This window comes from Canis lupus, chromosome 2 (assembly GCF_011100685.1).
Source record: "Canis lupus familiaris isolate Mischka breed German Shepherd chromosome 2, alternate assembly UU_Cfam_GSD_1.0, whole genome shotgun sequence".
In the NCBI taxonomy this organism is placed as follows: Eukaryota; Metazoa; Chordata; class Mammalia; order Carnivora; family Canidae; genus Canis; species Canis lupus.
Genome location: NC_049223.1, coordinates 13322679 through 13340699, shown reverse-complemented (window position 1 = coordinate 13340699; position 18021 = coordinate 13322679). Strand labels below are relative to the sequence as shown.

Below are 18021 nucleotides of genomic sequence, written 5' to 3'. Positions count from 1 at the left end.
TTCCTGACATCATGTTATTACGAGTATTAAGTGAGATTTTAAGCAGTAAAGAGCACGAAGGCCTTTGAACTATTATTATTGTAGTTTAATATATTAGTCTCCTATTTCTAATGACCTTTCAAAGGTTAAGAAAAGGAGGCAGAAGTTCCTATAGCCATGTGGTCTTGAACTTACATGTCACTGATAATGTTGCTGCATAAAACTAAAAGAACTAAGCAAAAGGTACACGAAGCCAAAGGTCCTTCACCTACCCCTAACTTAGTAAATCCCTATGCAAACAGATGAAATGTACATATTCATTTGTGGTAATTATTTCTATCTTTTTAAACCTATGAAACAGAAAATTATATTATCATTAATAATGATGGAAAGAATGTAATGTAAATGTTTTATGAATAATAGTGCACATATGTTCAATTATTTTGTTTTAAAACAGTAGTGAAATAGTACTTAACAAAATGAAAAACAAAAGTAAGGTAAATATAGAGAACAGGTGTTAGGGATTTAATTAATGGTACACATCACAGATTTTGTTTATTAGAGCACTCATAAAAAAAACTATATATTTCTTTTATGAGAATTCCACAACTTACTTTCTGCTATGACACCTGCTGTGAACCAAAGACGAATTACTCAGTAGTTAAAATCAAATAGTCATTTACTGGACATATCCTAAGGCTTAGCTCCATGGACATCCTCAATATACTCACGTGCACCTTTCTTAGAACTCGTTACATAGCTCTGGAATTTTATATTTTGTAATTTAAAAGGGCAACCATGATCTTTCTGCATCTCCAATCATTATCCTGCTCTATTTTCCCAGAGCACTTAATCCTCTTCTAGCATACAATTTACTTATATTTGTTATTTGTCTCATTTTACTAGACTGTAAGTTCTGGTAGGCAGGGATTTTTGTCTATCTGGTTCCCTGATGTTCCCCCCAAAACTTAGAATAATGCCTGGCACAGAGAAGCAGATCAATAAATACTTGCTAAATAAATGAATAAATGAATTCTTAAGTGTCCCTCTTTAAAAAAGATTAGGCACTCTCCCTTGTTTTCAGGCTAGGCTTACAAGGCTAAATGACATGCTTTGACATCTTTGGCTTAATATTTTATCTTAGTTTCATCACACTCAGACACAAGAGTTCTGTAGAGTTTTCTAAAAACAATCCAGCAATATTTTCTGTAATGATTGACCTTCCCCACCAATGAAAGAATAATTCTTTAAAAAAAATTTTTTTTAAAGATTTTATTGATTTGAGAGAGAGAGAGCGTGTTCATGAGCAGGAGGAAGAGCAGTGGCAGAGGGAGAGGAAGAAGCAGACTCTCCATTGAGCAGGGAGCCCGATGCGATGCAGGGCCTGATCCAAGGACCCTGAGATCATGATCTGACTTGAAGGCAGATGCTTAACCAACTGGGCCCACCCAGGAGCCCCAGAACGATAATTTTTATTCCTTAAATCAATAGCTGGCTTCACTCAGAAATTCTTTAAAAATCCGTCCTTCTATTTCACTATGATTTTTTTTGATATCTTTGTTAATAACTTGAATGATTCTTTTTTAAAAGATTTTATTTATTCATTTGAGAGAGAGAGAGAGAGCGCACAGAGGCAAGGGGAGCTGCAAGCCGAGGGAGAGGGAGAAGCAGGCTCTGCAATGAGCAGGGAGCCCAATGAAGGGCTCAATTCCAGGACCCTGGGATCCTAAACTGAACCATAGGCAGACACTTAACCAACTGAACCCACCCAGGTGCCCATGACTTGATTCTTAAAAGGTATTCTTTCTTTGTGGAAAATTATTATCTGTACCTATATTCTTTCCCTTTTTTTTCTTGGATATCAGATTTTCTCCCAACTTTCATGTCTTTTTATCATTTTCCTCAGATATTCAGTTAATATATTTATTTCATTTCACTTTTTAAAATTCTCAATCACTGTATCATGTGTGCTTCTGTGTAACACTATCTTTATTCTTATAGAATCAGTCTTGGTTCTGAAACACATGTTTAAACTTTTAAACTTATTTTTTACTTTATTTTTAAAACTTTTTTGGTAGGCTTCTGAGATTTCTATTCTGCAGTCATTTTTGACTACAGGTAGTCTTGATTTTGAAAAAAAAAATAGATTACCATGATAGAAGTGATACATCTTTTTGAGCTCTTGCCTTCTATGACAACTAGTGACAACTAAAATATCTTGTGATATCTTAAAAAAAATCTCTCCTCCCCTTACCTCTATTTCTACCATTTATGAATTTTTCCATTGGCTAATCTAAAATTAGAATATTTAAGGCATGATATCCTACAAATTAGTGTTGTATCTGGTTGGCATTTTTTTTTCTGGTCCAGGAGGAACTACTCTAATTACAGCCTCTTGCCTCCATATATTAATGCAAGAACTTTAAAATTGTGTTTCAAGAAAACCTTTCTGTTTGTAGGTAATGCTAACAATGCAGTATTAGATTTTTTTCTAACTCTTCGTTTTCTCCACTAGAGGTATTCTCCTCTAGATATATATTTTCTTTTGTTTCCATAACTCTAAAGATGTATTGTCATGTGTCCTCACATCCATAAACAATGTAGATCCCTTCCTATTCCAGAGGTACTAAATTCTAATCCAGAATTCCAGTTGTTTTAGAGGATGGATATCAACTTCTCACTGCTGTCTTCCTTTTTTGTTTTCGTCTAGTCATGTTAAAGGTGTTTGCTCCAAAAATCAATCTTTCCTTCTTTGGCTCTCAGATCTCAGGTATACTAATATCAATACCAATGCAATGGTACTAAAATGTTACAGCTAATCCCTGGCTGCTCATTTAAAAAGGGCTACCATTTTTTCAATTCTTTTGTTTCCTATTGTGTTAAGGTTGTCAAGTACACTGAAGCAAACTGATCTTTTTCCATGTTAGCATCCAATCAGGATCTTTTTTTTTTTTTTTTAAGAGATTTAGAGAGAAAGCAAGAGAGAGCATGTGTATGTGAGAGGTGGGGGAGGGGTGGAGGGAGCGGGAAAGAGAAAATCCCAAGCAGACTCCTCTCTGAGTGTGAAGCCTGACATGGGGCTCGATCCTAAGACCCTGAGATCATAACCTAACCTGAAATCAAGAGTTGGTCACTTAACTGACTGAGCCACCCAGACGTCCCAGGATCCTCTTCTTATACCAGTCAAAGATGGTAGTTTTTTATCATAAAAGATATTTAAAATATTTTTTCCAGATATGCTCAGCACTATAACAGGAATTATTAGCCATGGTCTCTATCACAAAAGAGCTTATTATAGAGTATGAAAGACAAGACATGAAACAACTGATTATGAAATAGAGATGATAAAACTTGTGGTCGGTGGTCAGAGATGAGAGGAATCAATGAAGATTAAAGGGCAGATAGACAGGGATAGGGAGTGGGAAGGAAGGACAAAGATCTTCTGAAATGGGGGCAGGAGGGAATGTTTTACATTCATGAAACGTAGAAAATGGGAGTATAGAAATAATTATAAGCCATGCAAAATTTTGTACAAGAAAATTTATAGAAATATTGAACATATAACAAAATATTCACTAAAATACGTCTGCTTAGAATTCTTTTTCTGAATATTAATTTTATGTTTTAGAATAAAGTTGTATGCTTCAGAATCATGTCTTCATTCCACCCTGGGTATGATTTTATGTTTATTGAGTACAACAGAATTTACATATAGAATCTGTAGTTCTGATGTGAATTTGAGTCCCAGTCTAGATTATATGAACTGTGTGACTATAGGCTGTCTCAATCTGTCTTTATACATATGAGATGGAAATATCTATTAATGCCATTATGAAGCTCAAATAAAACCATGTGTAGTATATAAAGGCTCTACAAATAGTACATTCTCTATTAAAATTGGTGTATTAACATACATAGGATATTTGCTTTCTTTTACTTTTTTATTCCAGAATCTGCACAGGGGATATGTGATTCACCATTTTATTGTGAGAAGAGCTTTCATGCTTTATCTGGAACATGGCAGCAATCACTCTCCAGTTAGATCTAAATGACTGAATTGCAAGGTGAACCATATTGGTGACTAACTCATTTTCCCTCACCTCCAGCACCCTCTTTTCCCAAGATCAAGCAATTTTCCTGTGTAATGAACTGTATCTGCTATCAAGTGGCCTGAAAATTAAGAGGTCCAAAGCATCTCCCAAGTCCTCATTTCCTATTTGGTATCATGATGTCTTTTGCTGCTACATCACTGATCTATGTTTTCCAAGGCTACAAAAGAGAAATGCAAAAATGAATGGAACTACAGAACAATTTCATATATTGTTCTGTATTGAAAAACTTCAATCAATTTTGAATTATTTAGTTGATGGTTTTCTAGATAATGGGCTGTCAAAATTCTTTGCATGAAATGCTTTTGTCTGGTTGAGTTTTTGGATCATCCTGATGCTGACTGGCACTGAGAGGAGAGCAGATACAACAAGGACATGATTTAAAACCAACCTCAACCACCAAAAGTGGATTTTAGTAGTTTGATGTATGTCCATAACATATCCAAAGTCTGAAGAACCTGAGTTCAGGGAAGGACAAAAACATAAGTAAACTAGGTAATAAGCAAAAAAAAAAAAAAAATCAGGTTGTACATTTTCTCCTATAAGCACAGAAAATAGGGTAGCCCCGGTGGCGCAGCAGTTTGGTGCTGCCTTCAGACCAGGGCCTGATCCTGGAGACCCGGGATCAAGTCCCATGTTGGGCTCCCTGTATGGAGCCTGCTTCTCCCTCTGCCTGTGTCTCTGCCTCCCTCTCTCTCACGAATAAATAAATTTTAAAAATCTTTTTAAAAAAATAGGCACAGAAAATAACATGAGAGACACCTAACTCTGGGAAATGAACAAGGGGTAGTGGAAGGGGAGATGGGTGGGGGGTTGGGGTGACTGGGTGATGGGTACTGAGGGGGACACTTGGCGGGATGAGCACTGGGTGTAATGCTATATGTTAGCAAATTGAACTCCAATAAAAAAATTTAAAAATATATAATAGAGAAGAACTACAATTTACTCAATCATCTCAAAAACTGTATTTTTCTCATACAGTCATGTTTTAAATTATTTTCTTTAGCAGATAGTATCTGAATAATTTCTCCTACTAACCATTTCTGCTATTGATGCTGAACATATGATGTTTTATCTTCATATATTACTTTTTGGCATTTACTAAAAATGTTACCAGTTAGCGAATAAAAATATCTACCAGAAAATCTTTCATACTATTATGACATTATTTGAAAAATAGAAACACATATTTATCGGTAATACAAATGAGTAGATTCAGGAAATAAGTTGAGCTACTAAAGATCAAAGATACTTATTTAACGGCAATAATAAATTCAATGTATACAAAATGACTAGCTTCCGTAACTATTTACAACATTAAAATAATGTAAATTGTTAGTTGTGAGTAATAGCAAATCACTTTGAATAATGTTGGTTCTAAATGCACATGCTTTACATACTATTTTAGCTAGGAATAAATTCAGCTATAACTAAAATATGGTTACAAAGATAAAACAACATAATTATCTACATATACAGCAACAATATAAAACAATATCAAATGTGGGAATAAAATAATTTGGCTCTTTGTGGACATCTTTATGATCTGTAAAAACACTTTGTGAAGTAACCTAGAAAGAAAAACGAGATTAAATTCAATTGCATTTGACAGTTGGCCCAAATCCAAGTCGATAATTTCAGACAAAACTGGTCATAAAACCAAAGCCAGTCCTTTTCTAAACCCTTAAGAAATAAAAAGCAAATATTTTTCAAAACTATATCAAGGTAGATTTAACATAATAGTCAAATATTTGATATGCCATGTCAGTTCAGACCTGTTTTTGACATTTTAACTCCATTGCAGAGAAAACAAAAAGAAGTAAAAAAATATCAACTCAATTCATGTAACTGAAATGAGTTGATATCATAGGGGCTGTAATAAAATACAAAAGAGCCAGGGCACCTGGGTGGCTCAGTGGTTGAATGTCTGTTTACCTTTGGCTCAGGTTGTGATCTCAAGGTCCTGGGATCGAGTCCCGCATCAAGCTCCCTGCAGGGACCCTGCTTCTCCCTCTGCCTGTGTCTCTGCCTCTCTCTCTCATATGAATAAATAAAATATTTTAAAAATACAAAAAAAGTCAGTTATTCAAAATTCATTAGTATTTGACTCTGGGAAGAGTTATGTTGATATAGCAGATTTGTACAGTAAAAATTAAAAATTCTATCTTACGATTTTTAAAATCATTTCCCCATATATGACCTCATGTGACACCAAAACCCTGTGAATATGAAGAGAATTTGTAGAGAAATTAGGTTTGACTTTGCAGAGAAGTCAGGCTCAGAGAAGTTAGGTGATTTACTCAAGGTTACACCCACAGTAGAGAGTTGAATGTGGACTCTCAAATCTCATTCATTCATTCATCTTTTGTTAATACTGAAAGTGTTCTTCCATTTCCTAAGTGCCTTTTGTCAATTGAAGGCAAACTTGATAGAGGAGAACAAGAAAAGCCACCTGAGATTAAGAAATTAATTTTTAAAATTAAGAAATTACCATAGAAAATCAGAAAAATGGAAAACTGGCAAGAATTGTATCGTTTGGATGTGAATTAAAAGTAAAAATATTGGCTAACAGAAATTTGTAATTTTGTCAGATCATGTTATTCCTCTGCCTGTTAGAAGGGCTAAGAATTGACTATGTCTCTACAGCTTTAAATCGAATCACTTTTATATAGAGAGAAAGAAACATATCTTCTTTAAGACACCATTATCTTAGGTTTTCTGTTGTAGCCAGCCAAAGTTAATCCTGTTTGATATAAGTATGTATAAGAGTTCTAACGTTACTTCAAAAAATATCACAAAGTTAGTGGCTTAAAATTTTATTATCTTACAGTTCTTATAGTCCAAAGTCCAAAATGAGTCTCACCAGGCTAAACTCAAGGTTTGGATAGGATTAGGTTCCTCCAGAAGACTCTAGGGGAGAATCTTTTTTTGCCTTTTCCAGCTCCTAGAGGCCACCCACATTCCTTGGCTCATGGCCCCTTCCTCCCATCTTCAAAGCCAGCACATTGGGCAGAGTCCTTTTCAAGCTGTCAGCTCACTAGTTCTTTATATTTCTGCCATCCTCTTATGTTTTTGAGGGCATTTGTGATTCAATTAGGTCCACCCAGATAAGTCAAGATATTTCCCCATTTCAAGATCAGCTGATAAGCAAGCTTAATTCCATCTGCTTACTCCCTTCTGCAGCTTCATGTGGAATAAGGGTATTCCTTTATTTGGTGCTCTGATTCTATTGGATCCTCTGCCACATAAACACTGTACTTCCATCTGGAGGGGTCTGCATGTGCTATAACTTCTGCCTTTAACATTCTTCCCCGTTTCCTGACAAATTCTATCACTTCTCCAAGAAAGACTTCCTGGACTCCAGGCTAGTTTAGATGCTTTTCCTATGTATGCTACAACCCCCGGACATTTGTTTGACAGCCTCTTTGTCAATCTGTTTCTTTCTGCACTTCTTGGGGTCAAAAAGTGTATGAAGCATGTACAGCTCCACACGTCTGTCACATAGAATATGCACAAGAATAGTAATTGAATAAATGAACTAATAAATGGAATCATAATTTTGTTCCATAATCTCAGTCTGTCTAGTTTAAAACTACCATCCCTTAGTGAATAATCTTACACCCAAAACAATTTTCAGGAGTATTACCTAGCCCTTTGTATCCATTATTAAAAATTATCATTGTTCATGTTTTTGAATAAATGGGTTCATAAGACAAAATTCAAAAAATATGAAGATATTCAGTACAAAGTAAGTCTCTTTGCTGTGCTTCAGTCTCCCAGAACTCCTCTCTAGAGGCAAACACTGCTACCATGTGTCCTCCCACAGAAAATCTCTGCACTTACCTACATTTGGGTGTGTATAATTGTGTGTGTGTGTAGTAAATGATAGCAAACTACACACTGTTCTTTACACCTTGCCTTTTCACCTGAATTTACATCTTTATCTTTGAGAGCTTTTCAGATTAGCTGCTTCATCTTTTCTAATGATTGCATAGTATTACTAGGAATTCCTTTGAATTACTCTCCAACTTATTTTGCAGTTGAGTACACTTGGCCAAGAATTCCAAAATGGTTAACTTTTGCTAGCATATAACAGGAATCCTTGCAGTTAATTGATTACTGCATAAGAGCTAGCAAGAATATGAAACTTAGAAAAATTCTAAGAAAATTCTAATTCTTAGAAAAATTCTAAATTTTAAAGAAGTGTCTATTTTATTAGATACTTCTTTAAAAATCCAGTGATAAAAAATAAAAAATAAATAAAAATCCAGTGATAAGTTTAATTAGAAGCTAAATGAAATACAAACTGTTCTTTCACTAGTAAGGGTATTTTATATATACTTACAAGGTTTTTTTGTTTTGTTTTGTATTTTGTAATACTAAGCATAAAAGAGCTTGAATAAGTTCCAATATCCAGAGCTGAAATAATTATTGGTTTACTCCAATATGAAATTTATCACATATTTAGGTGTTTTCCTATGTACATATTCTACACCATTACACAATTCATGTTTTCACAGTGTAAGTAAGCTACTAATTTTCTTTTCAAAAATTTATTTAAGTTATAGCTAATTAACATACAGTATACTAGTTTCAGGTGTAGAATTTAGCGATTCATCACTTCAATATAACACTCAATGCTCACAAGTGTCCTCCATAATGCCCATTGCCCATTTAACCACCTCCCCACGTTTCCCACTCCAGCAACTCTGTTCTCTATAGTTGAGTCTGTTTTAGGATTTGCCTTTTTTCCCCCATGTTCATCTGTTTTGTTTCTTAAATTCTACATGAGTGGAATCATATGGTATTTTTTCTTCTCTGACTTATTTCACTTAGCATAATACACCCTAGTTCCAACTTTGTTGCTGCAAATGACAAGGCTGAGTAATTCTTTTCTATGGCTGAGTAATATTCCATGATATGTGTGTGTGTGTGCGCGCGCACGCACGTGTGTGTATGTATACATTAATTAAAGGCCACTTGGGATCTTTCCATAATTTTGGTATTGTCGACATTGCTTTTAAAAACAACTGGGGTGCATGTATCCCTTAGAATCAGTATTTTTGTATCCTTTGGGTAAATACCTCGTAGTGCAATTGGTGGATTGTAGGGTAGTTCTATTATTAACTTTTTTGAGGAATCTCTATGCTGTGGGAATACAAACTGGTTCAGCCACTCTGGAAGATAAGCTACCAATTTCCAAAAATTTTTAATCATGGTGAGAAAAACTCATGTATTTTCAGTGGCATCATTCATTGGTACAATCCTTTTCAAGAGCAGGCTCATAATAGGCTTAAAAAGTTAGAACTATATTTATTCCTGTTGACTAAATAATTTCAGTTTTGAGAATATTTCCCCAAGGAAATGATCAAAAACCAAAAAAAACTGTATTACAACAGGGCTCATTATTCACAAAACAAAAAATGGAAGTGATTCAAATGTTCAATAATATGTAACTGGTTTAGTATATTATAGTATACCAATTCTAGGAATATTACAGTCAAGTAAAAAAAAATCAAGTATAAGGTTATGTGCCTGTATGGGAAAAGGTATGTGATATGTTAAAGTGAAAAGGCATAATACTAAATTATACGTAGTTCTCATATGCATATGGCAAAAACTAGGCATAGTTTTTATAACTATATAAAGTAAACATGAAAAAAGACTGAATAATACTGGTGTTGGGGTAGGAATAAGAATGATTGTTTTTCCTCTAAGTACTGTGTAATTTTATAGTGGACATGTTTAAGTGTCTCCTCATACCTCTTCTGAGTCAATACCACTTTCATGCACAGTGATAAGTCCTGAAAGAAAGTGAAACAGATGTGCAGAGACGCAGAGGTAAGAGATGGGAGAGTTACTGTCGGTATATCTAAAGGTGTTCTAACTCCTTAAGAGATCTGTTCTCCTACTCTTGGATTCTATGAAAAAAAAAAAATCACAAACTTACATCCTTATTATAAATTTCTATATTTTTTTCTTGGGCCATTTTGAAATGGTGTCTGTTGTACACAAACCAAGAAATAAAACTAAGCCCTTATATTTCTTTCATAATCTTTAACATATTTTTAAAAAGTGCTGTATGCCATCTAATTACATTGCAAAGAGTGTTATTTCTCCTAGGGTAGTAAATTTACTTATTGTGCAGACAATTCCTTAGATAATATAGCTAATGGAAGCCAACAGTATTTCTAAATGATACAACAAATATTCCAACTAATGCTAAACAAACATGTTAATCGCATCTCTTCTTTTTGTCCTTTAATTAGAATCATTACATCTATGCCTGAAGTGACAATTTCTGGGGATAAATATTACCGTTTAGCTTTGTTGAACAGAAAGGAATGGTATAGGTTATGCTCTTAAAATCTGGCTCTGATCTTTGTCTAAGAATTTGCTTTTGCTGTATTACCTATCATTTACTGTTTACCACGTGCCAGGCACCAAGTAAAGCACTTCACATACAATCTCATTTGCTCATCACAAAAGCTCCTGTGCCAGAATTCCTCACAAACGGCAGGAACTTTTACTCTTTTCCATAGTTCTTGAATGTGCTTCCCATTATACAGGCATTGCTTTTGGTATCAGAAATTTCAGGCTAGGAGAAAAGACAGATGACACAGTAAAAGTGGTCAATGCTGCAACAGTGGGGTATACAAGATACTCTGAAGGATGTGAGGAAATTACTAGCTATGCAAGGCAGGTTGTCTAATTCCCAATTGTGACACAATGGAAGAAGAGCTGAGACACTGAAATCCAGGGAAAGAAAATGAGTCTGCTTTCTTGGAAATATAGAAGGCTATTTGGAGGACAGCAGAATTTGAACAGAGGGGATGTTAATTTTAGTGCATTAGGCTGTTGCAAACACAAGAGGAAAAAAAATTGTATTAAAAATACATTGGAGACTTTTAAAATATTCATTCACTTATCATATAATTTTGAGGGCCTGGCAGATAGTAAGACAGTTTTAGGAGGTGGAAAGACCACTACAAGAATGTCCAACTTGAAATGACTTATTACTATTATAAACATTAGAAATGTTAACTACAGTTTATATTGCTTAAGATTTAACAACATAATTATACTATTTGTTAATATAATCTGAAAATGTTATTCCTCATCTGCGCTTCATTTGGATAACTGCATCTTGTATTTGCATGGCTTTTACTTGCTGAGTTATTCCTTTATAAATGATTATCCAAGAGGGAAAAAAAAAAAAACTTTTAAAACTCCCTTGATGATTGGTGTTCTGCTCACTTTTCCTCTGCTCCTCTTGCTATCCCCTGACCCCCAGAATACTTGTATAATGTGGACACTCTTGACTTTTTAAAAACCCTTTCATGGATTATAATTCCTTTCACTAGACGATCCCCAATCCTTAGAATCTTCATGTGATCTGGCTCTTGCTTACCCACTTCTGCAGCTTCATGTGGAATAAGTAGTATTCCTTTATTTGGTGCTCTGATTCAATTGGATCCTCTGCCACCAAAACACTGTACGTCCATCTGGAGGGGTCTGCATATGCTATAACTTCTGCCTTTAACATTCTTCCCTCAGTTTCCTGACAAATTCTATTACCTCTCCAAGAAAGACTTCCTGGACTCCAAGTTAGTTTAGATGTTTTTCCTATGTATACTACAACCCCCGGATATTTAACAGCCTCTTTGTCAATCTGTTTCTTTCTGCACCTCTTGAGGTCAAAAAGTATATGAAGCATGTATAGCTCCACACATCTGTCACATAGAATATGCACAAGAATAGTAATTGAGTAAATGAACTAATGAGTAATTATTAAAACTTCTATATGTGGCACACTGCTAAATGTTACATAAAAAGTAATGACAATTGCCATGTTTTAAAGCTGCTTATAAATTAAAGATGAACAAATAAATCAATAAAAAGACCTACCAATCATGAAACTTAAAGCTTGCCTACTTTGTAGCAGAATAGTGGCCTCCAAATATGTCTACACCCTAATCCCCAGAACCTGTGAATATGTTATGTGGGAATTAAGCTTGGGGCTCAGCTGATCTTGATATGGGGAGATATCCTGAATTATCTGGGTGGACCTAATTGAATCACAAATGCCCTCAAAAACAGAAGAGGATGGCAGAAATATGAAGAACTAGTGAGCTGACAGCTTGAAAAGGACTCTGCCCAATGCTGACTTTAAAGATGGAGGAAGGGGCCATGAGCCAAGGAATGTGGGTGGCTCCTAGGAGCTGGAAAAGGCAAAGAAAGCTTCTCCCCTAGAGTCTTCTGGAGAAACCTAATCCTATCCAAACCTTGAGTTTAGCCTGGTGGGACTCATTTTAGACTTTGGACTTCAAGAATTGTAAGATAATACATTTGTGTTATTTTAAGCCACTGAGTTTGTGATAATTTTTTGAAGTACTGTTAGGAAGCTCATATACATGCCTACATAAAACAGGATTAACTTTGGCTGGCTACAACAGTAAACCCAAGATAATGCGGTCTTAAAGAAGGTATGTTTCTTTCTGTATATTAAAAAAAAAAAAAAAAAAAAAGAGAGATCTGGAGGTAGGCAGTTCAGGGCTAGTTTTGGTATTCCATTGTGTCAAGGACTCAGGCCCCTTTAATTTTGTTGCTCTACCTCTCTACCTTTCTTAATCTTCAGGAGCTCTAGCTAGCAGGTCTGATTGCAACCAGTTAAGAAAAGAAAGGTTAACCACCTCCTTTTGAAGGACAGACTTCCTCAATATCACATATGTCACCTCCACTTAAAGGTCACTGGTCAGAACTGAGTAGCATGGTAGCACCTAGATACATGCAAAGACCATTCAAGTGGCCTTGGGAGGATTCCATTATTAAGTAGAAGAAATATGCTGGGACAACCAGCTATCTCTACTTTAATACTGTGGTATTGTGATCTTCTTTTCCCCTTCATGTCTTAAGTATATAAAAGTAGCATCTCCTAGATTTCAGATCATTAGCACAGGGGCCTTCATTCTACAAATAGTCTCCAAATAATTACTATGTAATAGACTCTGGCATATTTCTAAGTATTTGCCAGATTTTGCATGTACACACAGTATAATATGAGTATATACTTGGTCAATGAATGACATATTTATTTGGTATTCAAACTTTAGTGTTGTGACCAACAGAAATAGAATTCTTGGTTGATAAAGAGGGCTAAATACATTCCCCCCCCCGCCCCCCCTCACCGCCATGTGTAGTACTGAGGGACCTAGCAGGAAACAAATGGCACACTCAAAGGGTAAACTTAAGACAGCTTGATGAAAAGACTTATTTACAGAGATGTGGGCTGGCTTTAGGGGAACCAATAAGGGATAAAGTCCCCAAGGACTTGTAACACAAGGACACCACTGCCATCCGTAGGCCTGAAGGGACAGAGGGAAGCAACTTCTGGAACTTGCCAAGACCAGTCGCCATGAGACAGACTTGTATGACTAGAGCCATGGCCTTAGGTAGAGGAATGAAGCTACTGCCAAAAGCCACAGAAAGGCAGGAGGGAGTGGGGGCGGGGGGAAGGGAAGGGGAAATAAATATCCTGACCTCTCTCTTTCCTTCCTGTGATCATTTGCCAAGGCCTCCAAATTGGCTGAAACCAAACAGAAACCAGAGGGCAAAGGAGCCTGGGTGTTGTGGTCCATAAAAATCAGCCTCTAAGAACAGAGAAATACAGAGAATGGACCTTGAGGGACAGAGAAATACCAGAATATGAGAAATCAAAGCATTTTAGAGAGTTGGGATGACTCAAAAACTTTGAACAAAGAGAGAAATGGGGATCCCTGGGTGGCGCAGCGGTTTGGCGCCTGCCTTCGGCCCAGGGCGCGATCCTGGAGACCCGGGATCAAATCCCACGTCGGGCTCCCGGTGCATGGAGCCTGCTTCTCCCTCTGCCTGTGTCTCTGCCTCTCTCTCTCTCTCTCTCTCTGTGTGTGTGTGTGTGTGTGTGTGTGAGACTATCATAAATAAATAAAAATTTTTAAAAAATAAAATAAAAAAATAAAACAAAGAGAAATGGAACTGATCCAAATAGATGTGTTAGACCTAGGCTATCCAAAGGTGAAGAGAATGATTAAAACATAACACAGTTGAGAAGGGCAGAATCTGTGATCTATTTATGTAATTAGGATAAAGAGAGTGATCTAGAAACAAAGGCATAAGAAGGAATGAGGAGGGTCTGATCAGTAATCTTAAGTTGTGGATATATTTGAATAGTGTTTCTTATTGCCAACTTTTCACGTGACTTTAACACAACTGTACGACATCTAAAACCTGTTACTGACTGCAAGTATTTTAAATAAATATACTCCAAGGAATGAAAAGTGGTAGTGATTGTAGCAGGATCTGTGGAGTATAGGTCAAAAAAATAGCTATACTCTGTTGCAGAACTAGTCAGCTGCTAAAAACAAAACAAAAAAACCCAACCAAGATGTCAGAGAAAAAACATATATGGAAACAAAGGGGGAAAAGACCAGATCTCTGGTAAGATACCTAAAATTCATTCAAATCCAGAATATGCATGTTGCTCTCTAATTTACCTACCTATAGTTGTCAAGCATACCAAAAAAAGTTATTTGTGTTCTGATATTAATACTAGAAACTGGGATCCCTGGGTGGCACAGCGGTTTGGTGCCTGCCTTTGGCCCAGGGCGTGATCCTGGAGACCCGGGATCAAATCCCACATCAGGCTCCCGGTGCATGGAGCCTGCTTCTCCCTCTGCCTGTGTCTCTGCCTCTCTCTCTCTCTCTCTGTGACTATCATAAATAAATAAAAATTTGAAAAAAAAAATACTAGAAACTATTATCTATCTTTCATGAAGGCAACATTTGAAAACAGTCATATTAATTACTGTGATTTTATGGAAAGATTAGATTTAGTTTTCGGATGTTCATTGACACACTTCAAACATCTTTTCCTACATTTATTTATACTTATATCACTCTGTATTAGACATGTTCCTGAAAAAATGCCGCCAAGATAAGAAGTGCTGTGTGTTAACATTTCATTGACTTATATTAGGAGCCTATTCCCTAGAGGGAAAAATCATTTTATGGTGCAATATATCATAAAACCACATGGAGGTTCAGAGAAAAAATCTGTCCCTATTATGACCTCCTGGGAGACTTTATTAGAAAAGTTGGTGTGGGTCCCTAAGGCCGCTGTTGGTTCTGGATCACTCTGCAGTCATGTTTCCTTCCTGACTCAGCAACTGTAGAACTTGGTCAAACTTGCAGCAGTTAAACCGCCATTGCCCTCTTTTGTCTCACTGCAAACCCCATGTCCAGAGTCACTATTAAGCAAAGGATTGAGGGGCAACATTAAGGGACTTCTAAATTCTGTACTTTGATGGATAACCTGCATCAAATTTATTCTTTTCATTTCAAAGCTCTACGATTAAAATTACATGGTAATGTAATTAAGTTAATTGGTGTAATTAATGTTATCTTTCAAAGAAAACCAACTTATTTTGATGAAGATTATAGAATCATATTATAAGTTATACTTCCTAGTGTGTTCAGGAAGTGAAGTATGTGAAAATCACATGCTTGATGCAGAACACCATGAAATATCTACACCTTAAACTCAAAATAATTTTGTCAAATTTTATCCTAACTTATACATGGATCTTACATGGAAAGTAAATAGCAGGTGCAAAGGGTTTATGTAAAATTTATAGAAAAAAATTCGGCACTGAGTATTCTACCCATTTTCATTTTCTTTATATATTTAAAGAAGATTGTAATCCATTTTTAGCAGAATACCTCTTTCAGCAAATGCAATCCCAGTGCACACTAGAAGCAGAATATTAACATTTACACTTAAATTAGGAGTAAATATGTTGAATATATACTGCATAATGACATCCTAATAACTAAAATCAACAGTAAGTTACATGTTAAATTCTTATTAGTATCCCTACCATGGTTGATTTAAATGCCCTAAATTTTTAATTGAGGTAATGGACTAAGTAAAGATAAATTTTAATAAAGTTCTTACTTTTCTAAACTTAAAGATTTTTTCCGCCTCTTTCAGAGAGAAGCAGCAACCATTACACATGCTCAGGCTTAAAGCAGCAATTTTATCCTGAGATTTACTTTTGTCTGCTTTCTCTTCAGTCTAGATTTCAATAATTTTGGGAATATGACAGTCAACAAAATGTACTAATCAAATATTCAATTTGTAATGTATACTATTATCCCAGGACTTTACAAACCTGAAATTTTATATTAGAAGATTTAGGAGAACAATATTTCCTGTGCATATTTAAAACATAGAAGTGAGTTAATCACTTGGGGAAAACCATTATGGAGACACTAAAATCAACATCAATTAATTTCAAAATAAGGCAAGATATAAATGACCCTAATCAGCCTTCATATCCATGATTTCAACTGTTCCTAACAACTAATGTGATGAAGGCAGATAAACAATCACTTTCTATTGGAAAGATCAAGAATATTAATTTGAGAAATATTTCCCTGAGCAAGTACTATGTAACTAGGCACTCCACTAGGTGATGGGGGTACAGAAAAAATCCAGGCCAAGCTAACTAAACCAGTAACCATTCAAATAAGGAAGACAATGACTACCTACTTGTCCCTTTGTTTCTTTGATTTTAAGGTGAAGACGAACGTTGAACGAAGCTTAGTTAGGGAGGTATGGGACAAACGGTTCAGAAAGAGAAAAGGACATGATTAATAGTTCCTAAGTTCAGGAATAGGTAGTGTGTGCTAAGTACAAAGTTGTTTTGTTTTGCTTTCCCGGACTGGAAATTAGGGTACCTGTAAAAGAGTTGTGTGGTGGTGGTGGTGGTGGGGGAACTGCTGGATTCAGAAGGCAACTGAAGAACACCGTACAGCTTTTAGAAGGCAGGAAAAAATTACCACCCGAACCAAGCGAAACAGGGACATGGTTCTGGTTCTGACATACACAATTTGTTAACAGGGAATAATTAAGGAAATTGAGGACTGAATGTACTCGTCAAGAGTAATGAGTCTAGTTTCAGCACTGAGGATGAGTAGATGTATAGGCCATAATGTATAGCAAAGAATATTTACAGTCACATTTCATGCCCTAATAAATAATGCATTCACTTCTCAAAATGCCAAAGAAAATGTGGAAGGGAGAATTTCATCTATATTCAGGATTAAACTTTCTAATTTTAAATTACCAGGCTTCAAATGTAAATTTATTTCAGTTGAAAGGTTTGGAGAGATTATTAATGGATCTTCTAAAATTCTGGAGTTTTAAAGGATGATTTTAACACCATAATCTTTGCCATAGGTATGGCAAAAATCATAGACGTAAACGTGTTGAGTGAGCACCTACTACGTGACAGCACCGTGCTGGTAATGCCGTACGTCACTTTTCAGTATCCTCCATCTCTTTCTCAGTAACTTTCACATGCCTCATTTACAACTTGAAATACAGCTCATTTTGTTCCATGAAGCTGCTACCAAAGACATTTCCCCATCTGAACGGGGAAAAACGTGGGGGATGGGGGGAGGAAGGGAAGCTAAATCCTACCGGACACCGAGAACTTGACTTTTTCGGGATTTGGAGTGTTAACGTCTATGGTATTTCGGAAATCTTCTAACTTGTACAAAGTCAGGGGCTGGAGATAAGATCAACAATCCATCCGTTTCAGAGGCCACATCTGTCAGCCCCGGTTTCTCGCCGTCAGATCCTGGCCCCGTCCGCTCCGAGGGGGGCAGGGCACGGGGCGGGGGCGGCCGAGGTGACAGCAGGTGAGAGCCCCAAGCGCAGGAGGAAGTGAGACCGCGGCCGGGTGCGTATTATTCATTCCGCTTTACCGCCGCTGTCGCCGGCAAGCGGAATTGCTCGCCTGTCTTTCGGTGCAGCTCGAGCTCTATCTGCCCGAAGTCCCTTCCCACCCCGGTTCGCTCGGGGGGGGAACCGAGCGTCCGCGTAAGGAGG

General features: G+C 36.4%; 1 protein-coding gene across 1 annotated transcript in view; it reads right to left on the bottom strand.

Annotated features, from left to right (window-relative positions):
- ZNF438 (zinc finger protein 438) overlaps positions 1-18021 on the bottom strand; it is a 402501-nt gene that overhangs the window by 383369 nt on the left and 1111 nt on the right. The gene's annotated exons all lie outside the window — the stretch shown is intronic.